The sequence below is a fragment of the Frankliniella occidentalis genome, unplaced genomic scaffold, assembly GCF_000697945.3.
Source record: "Frankliniella occidentalis isolate FOCC.00 unplaced genomic scaffold, Focc_3.1 Scaffold76, whole genome shotgun sequence".
Taxonomy (NCBI): Eukaryota; Metazoa; Arthropoda; class Insecta; order Thysanoptera; family Thripidae; genus Frankliniella; species Frankliniella occidentalis.
The window spans coordinates 251,864-261,439 of NW_026267206.1; positions in this window are offsets into that span (position 1 = coordinate 251,864).

Genomic DNA, 9,576 nt, shown 5'->3' on the forward strand with positions numbered 1-9,576 from the left:
GCTGTGGATGGGGGTTGCCGCCTAGTGCAAGCGCCAGCGGCGAAAAAGAAAAGACCGAACCGACCGTACTCTAGACTAGGGTTGCAGACTGTCTAGCTGGGGTTGGTCAGCACAGCACCGTCACCCCGCCGCTTCAAGGCGAGACGACTTTTAAAGGTCAGTCACATTGCAATGTGTCGTACTTGTACTGCTCACCTTACACCCACTGTTATTTCTCCCCTCGGGCGATGGGAAAGAGTGCACTGCTAAAATGTATTTTGGGACTTCCCGACGATGCATTTTCTGTAGGGAATTCCCAGAGTACTTAATAGTCTTGCTATCAAGTACAAGTCATTATATGTTTTCAAGCAGATCGTTGGGGCACGTTTTGAGATGTCCACAAACTTTTATCGCGACAGCCAAAATTGTAATCGCCAACTTTAAAACGCGCGATTTTGAGGTATCCTCGGTATTGTCGCAAAACATTTGATATAATGGCTGCTCGTAAACCCCAAAGGACTTCAAAAATTAATGCACGACTGCTTCTTTGTGAAATCCCAGAGGTGTTTTTTTTTAATGGTGTTGTAGCTCTTTTTTTTGCGGCCTACGCCCACTAACCTTGACCTGACCTGACTTTCGCCCTAATACACTGTTTGCAAAAGCGAGCGACACTGGTTTTCCACATCCTGTTAAAACCGTGAAGCCTAGCCGGCCACCTTTGGAGGTGTTGATGGTGATGGCTGCTTCGGTTCCCAAAATCGAACGTGTGTAGTTGAATCATGCGTGAAGCTGCTCCTCCGGGGATCGCCAAGGTCCAAACCTTCACCTTCTTTTCGTCTTTTCGCTCTCTCTCTCTCTCTCTCTCTCTCTCTCTCTCTCTCTCTCTCTCTCTCTCTCTCACACACACACACACACACACACACACACACACTCTCTTCTTGGAATCAAAATGAGGCAATCTCGAGCTCACCGTCTCATCGGATTTGTCAGAGGTATTTATGCAAACTGACGCAACAGCGTGTGGCAGAACGATCGCAGCGATTCAGAATGTTTTCGCACCGTTAACGAATTGAAGTATGTAGAAAATTTAAACTTTGAGAAAGCTCCGCTTGCAAATTACAAATTTGTGTGTAACATTCTTCCTTTCTTAGATCATATCAACCATCCGACGCACAAAAGAGCGTTTAAATTTATCTCCTAGTCAACGTAAGAGTCCCGAAACGCGTCATAAAAGACGTCATTTCGTTGACATTGATGTCATGTTTATGTCGTGTCTGATCGAGTTTTATAACATAACAATACGTTCGTGAGGTGAAAGCCAGCTCATGACCTGACCACCTGTTCCTACCTGACCAAAGCTTCCTTTCTTTCATTTCTTTCTGCCGGTGCGTGCCTTCTGCGTGTATGTGTGAGTGTTTTAGGGCGTGCGTGCGTGTGTGTGTGTGTTGGGCTGCCCGAACATTTTATTTCCGTTTGCTGCACGCAATCACCGACTGACACCGCATCCCCCCCCCTCTCCCACACACACACACACGGCGAGTGGTTGCCGAGTAAACGCTGCTATTGTCAATATGGGTACGAAACTGACGCGTGCTGACTGTTCGGCAAGGGGGAAAGATGCGCCCAAAACGTTAGCCGCACGCTCGAGATGTGCAATGCGCACCCCCCATTAAAGTTGCAACTGTTCAAATTAATCAAAGCGGATATGCAGCAGAGAACAAAGGCGTCGCTTCCCTAAACCCGCCTTGCTGTTGCCCGGCGAGACGGCGGCGGTGGCGACGTAACCTGCGCCTCAGCGCCCCAGCCCCTGAGCCCCTGCTGCTCTGCTCGGGCCGTGCCTACCCCCACCCCCGCAGGCCACACATCCCTCCCCTCCCCCAACCTCGCCTAACCTCTGCAAGACATGATACGCGGCTGCTTTCACCGGGGATCAGAGGGATCAGACCGGCAAACAGATCGTTCGGGGCGCGGGGGATCGGAGGTGGGATCAGACCACGTGGCGTGGACCGGCGGCGGCCGCTGCTCGATCTGCATTGTCAACGTCGGCGACGTGTGAGTCCTCTTGTACGGGCGATGCTCGTCGCTTGTCGGAATGACTTACGCCTTTTCTATCCTCCCCCCCCCCTTCCCTCCCCATCCCATCCTCTTTCCACTCATTCTTGCGTGGCGAGTTAATCAAATGATGACATTTTTGCGCGCGAGAAAAGGCGAAGATAAACAAATTACAAAATCCAAGCGGTCAACGGTACGTTTACCGTGTGTTTGTGTGCGTCTGTGTGTCTGTTTCTGTGTGCGCTCGCACGCGTGTTCTGCTAACTATTTCTCAACCCCCCCCCCCCTCTCCGCAGATTCCCTCACACCTCTGCATTGTGTATCGTGTAATGTATCATCGCCCCTCACCTGGCCCCTCTCCTTTGCTCTCTTTCTCCGTCCCTCTCGTTTGCCCCCACTCCTCTCTCCTCCCCCTCTCTCCTCCCCCTCTCTCCTCTCCCCTCTCTCCTCTCCCCTCTCCCCCACCTCCCGCTCTCCGTCTCACTGACGGCCGCATCCCTCCCGGGTGCACGCCGTGCTGTCATCGTGGTAATAATAATTAATAGTGCCGCACAGTGCAACCCCCCTGGGGTGGTCACTGCAAACGACGCCGTTGATATAACAATATGACAATAAATAACAATCCACAAGGGAAAGAAGGCGTTTGAAGATAAATTCACGGATTATTAAAGTTTAAATTGGTCTGTGGGTTACCGAGGACACAGCTTCAAAATCACTTAAATTTTTAAAAGATAATGTAATTTTATACCGGTACATTAATTTAAAAATTTATTAAATTATAGAGCTGTTTGTCGTTTCGAGATCACCACTTCTCACTGGCGGTGAGAGGCAGTTTGTCGTTGCTTGTGATGCTCGGCGTGGCTCTTCTTCACTCTAGTTGCCCCGCCAAGGGTAGGGCTGTGAGTGCGATATCACGATATTTCGATATCGATACGATATCGTCCGATGTCGAGGCCTCGATATTTTTCTCCTGATATCGATATTGAATTATCGAGGTTGTTCGATACCACGAAATATCGCGATATCGAAATACCGATCCTGCTCGATTTTGAGATATATCGGACATTTTCAGACTTATCGTTCCTCGACATGGTTCGATATTGTGATATCACTCGATATTTTCGAGCCGAAGCTCGACATGGTCGATATCGTATCGCGACATCAACATCTGGATATCGCACAGCCCTAGCCACGGGCCGCCGCGCGCAGCTCCGTGTCGTCGTGTGCGGCTGTCCGTCCCGCCACGAAAACAAATTTCGGGTAGCTTTCCTAATTAATGTGTGGCCGGGGCGGTGTACGATGGATATCCGGCTGAGCCGCCCGGGCCAGCCCGTCCCGTCCGGTCGGGCCGGAGCCGAGCCCTACCCCACCCGCGCATCCAAAATCTGCTTGCTTCCGCATTGCTCCGCAAAAGCGCGTAACTTGCGTGCCGTCCTTTTTTTAATTTTTCACTTTCACACTGGAAAAAATAAATTATAAAGTTACGATCGGTCCACAGTGCCATAAGAACTATCGGAATTTTTCAATTTAAAACCACACTACTCTTCCTACATTGCATATGGAAAATTTGCTCGTAAAACCCTACAAAATCTTTTCAGAGGACAGCTCAATGCAGCGATCATGCAGCTATCTAAAGCCACTGAATAACATTTAGTCGCAAAGCGTTGTCCAGAAGACGCTGTAGCATGAGCCTGGACATCGCTCAGTAAACCTGCTAAGGTGAAAAGCCTTTTTTTAAAAAAAATGCACTCAGGCTATGCTTGTCGACGGCAAAAAATAGCAAATAAAAAAATTTGTAGCGCTGCAATATTTGCAGTTTGTGTTTACTTTTTAAGCTCCAACAGTTTCAAGGCCAGCTGCCGTTTCAGCAGAGAATGTCACAGGCCGCCACAGTGGAGAGGATGGCGATTGTCAGGGGAACTCTCACGAAAAGTGCATAAAGTGAGCCTCTCGACTGTCTCGGGTGTCAAAAGCCACAAGGGGCACTACAAGTTTGTTTGAAAATTGATTTAGGATCGGTGTTATTCGCAAATATTGCAACAACCAGTTATACACGCTCGATCTTAGTGCGTGTTGTTAGACGGGCGGCAGCTCACGGCACGACTCATAGTCGTTCCATTTCCCTGTCGGACTGACGTATGTCATATGCGAGTCATCAGTCGAGGAGGTAGCCTTGGGCCTCTGCTGGCCAGGCCTGACTGCCGGCGACCACATTCTGCCGGAGCGGAATCATCCCATTTTGCACCATCCCTCTACTGCCCGCTACTGCCTGCTTCATACTTTACTACTTATCCCATCCTTGGCGTATCACTAACGCAACTACTACACCTACCCTAACCCCTCCTTCTGTTCTTTATTCATCTCAATCACTGCCCTTTGCAATCATCCACAAGGACCGTCCGTCATTCACTATTACGAACCTGTCATTTCCAGCCTCTCTGGTAGCTCTCATAGCGCCTGACGGGTAGGCAATATCTTGCCTGCAGTACACGCGTGTCCTGCGGGGTGGCCTACCCCGAGTCCCGCAGGCGGCGAGCTGACCTGATGATTGTCGAATGATTCCGATGGAAACGGATGCATTTGCTGGATGTTGCCTTTGTCGCGAATCATCGGCAAATGTCTCGAGGAACGCATCAACCCCTCCTGAATGCCCTTCGATTTCCGTTTGCCATTTTTATCAAATCAATTATTATTTACCACAAAAGCGCCTGTTACAATGATTGCCCCTCAGCATTTTTTTTAATGATATAATTTGAGAATTGTATCCGCATCTACAATAATTTTGCCGCTGTGGGATTATATAGGCCCCATGATGGGATTGTGGTGGTGTGGTCCCGGGAGCCGCCCGAGCGCCGAACGGCCGGGAACTCCCTTCAGATCTACGACTGGCTGAACCCACCGAAATGCCGCGGCCATTTTCGAGGAACGCATATTTCCTCCCGGAGGCCTACAAAATGCAGAATGGTATATGTGTGCGCGGGACGCACGGAGCAGCCTTGAGTGCTACACTGTTACAAAGATCGCGGCGGCCGGGGTTTACGAGCGGCAGCCTCCGTGCCAACCAGAAATGAGAACCATAATTGGAGGGAATATCGGATCCGATTCGGTGCCAAAAAGGAAACCTCGGTCGACGTCGTGAAGTCCCTGAGATGCCATGCACAGTGCACCTTATGCTATGCAATTTTATCAACATAATAAGAAGGGGTAATATTTTTTTAGAAAAATACGAGAGAGAGAAAATTTGAACCGTACGCCGTAACTGGCCAGTGCAAAGCATTCAAGCTATCCATTCAAACAGAGAACCATTTAGTTGATACAAGGAAATCAGAGTTGTAAGAAACAAAATTTAGTTCCGAAAACCGCCTAAAATTTAGTCATCCCTTTTTAAAATAAATATACTATGGTCGCACCAATTCAAATTAAGCCAGCTAGACTAAAAAAAAATTTATTGTCACAAATAAATTTTTGTCTCCTCAGCTAACATTTCATCGGTTTTAAATTTGGCGCCTTGGACTAAACGGTCTTCTGGGTGCTGTTGTGCTTACTTCATTATTGTCAGTTGTCGATCGTCGTCGACAGAGTAGGAGACGCATGGGTTCCGATCGGCTCAGAACAGGCCTGGCAAGACGAAGGCAAAAGCGAGGCGGACGCCCGCCTGGCGACCAGACGGGGCCAAAGGCGGCCAAAGGCGGCCGAAGGCACGCCATGGGCTGCCGTGGACCCTCGCGCTTGGCCCCGCCTTGGCCGCCAGGGCGACAGAGAGAAACTGAGCCACTCTGCCCGCCAAAACACATCCTCGTTTTTATTCGCCCCCGTAAATGGGCGCAGAGAGGTAAATATAAAGAAGTATACGACTGCAAAGAGTAATCCGTCTTATTCACCCTTGAGGTGCTGCGTACTGCCACGCCGAATGCAGCAGGGACCAAGAGCTAAGCAGACGTTCCCTTCCCGCTTTGGTCTTGATATCGCTACAATTAGATTTCACCCCGCACTACATGCACAAAGAGTTCAGAACAGGAGCAACTGATACGATGATTTCGAGTGCATCATCGGTGCATTATGAAGCTGCTTTCGTTTCTCCGCCTCCCAACTCACCCGCTTACATTTATCCTGAAACTCTGAAACTCCCAGAGTCGGAAATATCGTTCTATTTGAGTCGTATAACTTGTTATCGCCTAATGTGGTTGAGTATCCCGGATACTCCCTACAATCGGAAGGGGTCGGAATCATATTACTCTTTGTGAGTAGAGATCATCATTCAAGTGTTCTATTGCAGAGTTTGGGTGGTGTACGTTACCCACACTGAGCCACAAGTGCTGAAAATGAAAAGCTGACGTGGCAATGCCTTTCTTTTTTTCTGATAAAATAGAGATACATTGGTCGAGGCCTCGATATTTTTCTCCTGATATCGATATTGAATTATCGAGGTTGTTCGATACCACGAAATATCGCGATATCGAAATACCGATCCTGCTCGATTTTGAGATATATCGGACATTTTCAGACTTATCGTTCCTCGACATGGTTCGATATTGTGATATCACTCGATATTTTCGAGCCGAAGCTCGACATGGTCGATATCGTATCGCGACATCAACATCTGGATATCGCACAGCCCTAGCCACGGGCCGCCGCGCGCAGCTCCGTGTCGTCGTGTGCGGCTGTCCGTCCCGCCACGAAAACAAATTTCGGGTAGCTTTCCTAATTAATGTGTGGCCGGGGCGGTGTACGATGGATATCCGGCTGAGCCGCCCGGGCCAGCCCGTCCCGTCCGGTCGGGCCGGAGCCGAGCCCTACCCCACCCGCGCATCCAAAATCTGCTTGCTTCCGCATTGCTCCGCAAAAGCGCGTAACTTGCGTGCCGTCCTTTTTTTAATTTTTCACTTTCACACTGGAAAAAATAAATTATAAAGTTACGATCGGTCCACAGTGCCATAAGAACTATCGGAATTTTTCAATTTAAAACCACACTACTTTTCCTACATTGCATATGGAAAATTTGCTCGTAAAACCCTACAAAATCTTTTCAGAGGACAGCTCAATGCAGCGATCATGCAGCTATCTAAAGCCACTGAATAACATTTAGTCGCAAAGCGTTGTCCAGAAGACGCTGTAGCATGAGCCTGGACATCGCTCAGTAAACCTGCTAAGGTGAAAAGCCTTTTTTTAAAAAAAATGCACTCAGGCTATGCTTGTCGACGGCAAAAAATAGCAAATAAAAAAATTTGTAGCGCTGCAATATTTGCAGTTTGTGTTTACTTTTTAAGCTCCAACAGTTTCAAGGCCAGCTGCCGTTTCAGCAGAGAATGTCACAGGCCGCCACAGTGGAGAGGATGGCGATTGTCAGGGGAACTCTCACGAAAAGTGCATAAAGTGAGCCTCTCGACTGTCTCGGGTGTCAAAAGCCACAAGGGGCACTACAAGTTTGTTTGAAAATTGATTTAGGATCGGTGTTATTCGCAAATATTGCAACAACCAGTTATACACGCTCGATCTTAGTGCGTGTTGTTAGACGGGCGGCAGCTCACGGCACGACTCATAGTCGTTCCATTTCCCTGTCGGACTGACGTATGTCATATGCGAGTCATCAGTCGAGGAGGTAGCCTTGGGCCTCTGCTGGCCAGGCCTGACTGCCGGCGACCACATTCTGCCGGAGCGGAATCATCCCATTTTGCACCATCCCTCTACTGCCCGCTACTGCCTGCTTCATACTTTACTACTTATCCCATCCTTGGCGTATCACTAACGCAACTACTACACCTACCCTAACCCCTCCTTCTGTTCTTTATTCATCTCAATCACTGCCCTTTGCAATCATCCACAAGGACCGTCCGTCATTCACTATTACGAACCTGTCATTTCCAGCCTCTCTGGTAGCTCTCATAGCGCCTGACGGGTAGGCAATATCTTGCCTGCAGTACACGCGTGTCCTGCGGGGTGGCCTACCCCGAGTCCCGCAGGCGGCGAGCTGACCTGATGATTGTCGAATGATTCCGATGGAAACGGATGCATTTGCTGGATGTTGCCTTTGTCGCGAATCATCGGCAAATGTCTCGAGGAACGCATCAACCCCTCCTGAATGCCCTTCGATTTCCGTTTGCCATTTTTATCAAATCAATTATTATTTACCACAAAAGCGCCTGTTACAATGATTGCCCCTCAGCATTTTTTTTAATGATATAATTTGAGAATTGTATCCGCATCTACAATAATTTTGCCGCTGTGGGATTATATAGGCCCCATGATGGGATTGTGGTGGTGTGGTCCCGGGAGCCGCCCGAGCGCCGAACGGCCGGGAACTCCCTTCAGATCTACGACTGGCTGAACCCACCGAAATGCCGCGGCCATTTTCGAGGAACGCATATTTCCTCCCGGAGGCCTACAAAATGCAGAATGGTATATGTGTGCGCGGGACGCACGGAGCAGCCTTGAGTGCTACACTGTTACAAAGATCGCGGCGGCCGGGGTTTACGAGCGGCAGCCTCCGTGCCAACCAGAAATGAGAACCATAATTGGAGGGAATATCGGATCCGATTCGGTGCCAAAAAGGAAACCTCGGTCGACGTCGTGAAGTCCCTGAGATGCCATGCACAGTGCACCTTATGCTATGCAATTTTATCAACATAATAAGAAGGGGTAATATTTTTTTAGAAAAATACGAGAGAGAGAAAATTTGAACCGTACGCCGTAACTGGCCAGTGCAAAGCATTCAAGCTATCCATTCAAACAGAGAACCATTTAGTTGATACAAGGAAATCAGAGTTGTAAGAAACAAAATTTAGTTCCGAAAACCGCCTAAAATTTAGTCATCCCTTTTTAAAATAAATATACTATGGTCGCACCAATTCAAATTAAGCCAGCTAGACTAAAAAAAAATTTATTGTCACAAATAAATTTTTGTCTCCTCAGCTAACATTTCATCGGTTTTAAATTTGGCGCCTTGGACTAAACGGTCTTCTGGGTGCTGTTGTGCTTACTTCATTATTGTCAGTTGTCGATCGTCGTCGACAGAGTAGGAGACGCATGGGTTCCGATCGGCTCAGAACAGGCCTGGCAAGACGAAGGCAAAAGCGAGGCGGACGCCCGCCTGGCGACCAGACGGGGCCAAAGGCGGCTAAAGGCGGCCGAAGGCACGCCATGGGCTGCCGTGGACCCTCGCGCTTGGCCCCGCCTTGGCCGCCAGGGCGACAGAGAGAAACTGAGCCACTCTGCCCGCCAAAACACATCCTCGTTTTTATTCGCCCCCGTAAATGGGCGCAGAGAGGTAAATATAAAGAAGTATACGACTGCAAAGAGTAATCCGTCTTATTCACCCTTGAGGTGCTGCGTACTGCCACGCCGAATGCAGCAGGGACCAAGAGCTAAGCAGACGTTCCCTTCCCGCTTTGGTCTTGATATCGCTACAATTAGATTTCACCCCGCACTACATGCACAAAGAGTTCAGAACAGGAGCAACTGATACGATGATTTCGAGTGCATCATCGGTGCATTATGAAGCTGCTTTCGTTTCTCCGCCTCCCAACTCACCCGCTTACATTTATCCTG